The 2,108-nt window shown below is 43.1% G+C and overlaps 1 long non-coding RNA gene across 1 annotated transcript in view; it reads right to left on the reverse strand.

The window, feature by feature from the left end:
* Positions 1–10: 10 nt before the first annotated feature.
* Positions 11–2,108, reverse strand: part of LOC111825965 — a 12,075-nt gene continuing 9,977 nt past the window's right edge. Inside the window, exon 4 of the long non-coding RNA XR_002829213.1 lies at positions 11–153. This is a non-coding gene — a long non-coding RNA (uncharacterized LOC111825965). The remainder of the gene's footprint in view (positions 154–2,108) is intronic.

Consider the following 2,108-nt stretch of genomic DNA (forward strand, 5'->3'; position numbering starts at 1 on the left):
GGTTTGGGGGAGTAGTGGGGAGCTGCCACTGCCCATTGCTCCCCTGGTTGCAAGTCTCGTGGGGTCCCTTGGAGTTTAGAAGATACGTGCCTGTGGGGGAAGGAGAGGGGAGAGAGAATGGCACAGGTGTACTCCCTGAAAGGAGAGTGCCCACTGTTATTTGTTTGTTTGTTTTATAATTTATTTTTAGAGAGAGGAGAGAGAGAGAGAGACATTAATGTGAGAGAAAAACATGATCAGTTGCCTCCTGTACACACCCCAACTGAAGGCCAAACCCACAGCTGGGGCATATGCCCTGACTGGGAATTGAACCAGCAACCTATTGATGCACAGGACAATGCTCAACCAACTGAGCCACAATGTCCAGGGCTCACCCACTATTTTTTAAAGATATTTTTATTATTTTTTAACATATATTTTTATTGATTTCAGAGAGGGAGAGAAAGATAGACACATCAATGAGAGAGAATTATTGATCAGCTGCCTCCTGCACGCCCCCTACTGGGGATTGAGCCCTGGCCCGGAATCAAACTGTGTGACCCCCTAGTTCATAAGTCAACGCTCAACCACTGAGCAACACTGGCCAGGCTCAAGCACTATTTTTAACAAATGTTAGTGAATAGGCCATACGTTGGGGAAAAATAGTAATTTCACAGACATAAAATAAATATTACATATCTATAACTATAGTTTACATATATATTTAAATCCAAGAGTTACCACTCATAAACCATGTACGGCGAATGATTAACACGTGATCACACCGCATTGTGCGAAGTAATTGGTTCTGTGGTCCCTGGCATGAGTTTCTGCAGCAGTTTAACTCGCGCCAGCAATGTTCCCACATGCTGAGCCACGCCCCAGCCTTGTACATTTGTTTACTCCCAGTGACTGGTGAATGCACACATTTACTAGACTTAGTATAAATTTAAAATTATAGCACTATATATAGAAAACTTTTCTGTGAAATTAAACTTTTCATACATACTTGATTTTTTAAACTTTTTTAAAATATATTTTTTATTGATTTCAGAGAGGGAGAGGGAGAGAGAGAGAGAGAAACATCAATGATGAGAGAGAATCATTGATCAGCTGCCTTCTACATGCCCCCCACCAGGGATCAAGCCTGCAACCCAAGCGTGTGCTCTGACCAGGAAGAACCTGGGACCTCTTGGTGTGTGGGATGACGCTCAACCAACTGGGCCACACCAGCCAGGTTGTTTATTTTTGTTTGTTTGTTTCCCTTGCCCGAGGACATATATCAGAAAAAATATTCCTATGAGAAAGGTCTGAGATTTTACTGTCTGTTTTCTCCTAGGATTTTTATTATTTCAAACCATAAAACAACCTTAAACAATCTCACATCTCAAACAACTTCATACCCACTGTCTCCTTTGCACTTGCTGTGCCCTCTGCCAGCAAGCCTTCCCCTTGTGTGACCCTGGGCAAATAAGAGTGCCCACCCCTCAAGGTTGACATAAGAATGAAATGAGCCCTAGCTGGTTTGGCTCAGTGGATAGAGCGTTGGCCTTCGGACCGAAGGGTCCAGGGTTTGATACCGGTCAAGGGCATATGCCCAGGTTGTGGGCTCGATCCCCAGTAAGGGACGTGCAGGAGGCAGCCAATCAATGATTCTCTCTCATCATTGATGTTTCTATCTCTCTCTCCCTCTCCGTTCCTCTCTGAAATCAATAAAAATATATTTTAAAAACAATGAAATGAGTTAGCCCTGGCCAGTGTGGCTCAGTTGGTTGGAGCATTATCCGTGCACTGAAAGGGGTTCAATTCCCTGTCAGGGCACATACCTAGGTTTGTGGGTATGATCAATATTTCTCTTTTTCTTTCTCTCTCTCTTCCTCCCTCTCTAAAATCAATTAAAAACACACACACACACAAACAAAAAATGTCTTTCATTTTTTAAAAAAAGAATGAAATTAGTAACGAAATGTCAAGAATTTCTTTTTTATATATATTTTTATTGGTTGAGAGCAGGAGAGGAGAGAGAGAACATCATGATGAGAGAGGATCACTGATCGGCTGCTCCTGCACACCCTCTACTGGGATCGAGCCTGCACCCTGGGCATGTGCCCTTGACTGGAATCAAACCC

This window comes from Myotis lucifugus, unplaced genomic scaffold (genome assembly GCF_000147115.1).
Source record: "Myotis lucifugus unplaced genomic scaffold, Myoluc2.0 scaffold_1, whole genome shotgun sequence".
Lineage (NCBI taxonomy): Eukaryota > Metazoa > Chordata > Mammalia > Chiroptera > Vespertilionidae > Myotis > Myotis lucifugus.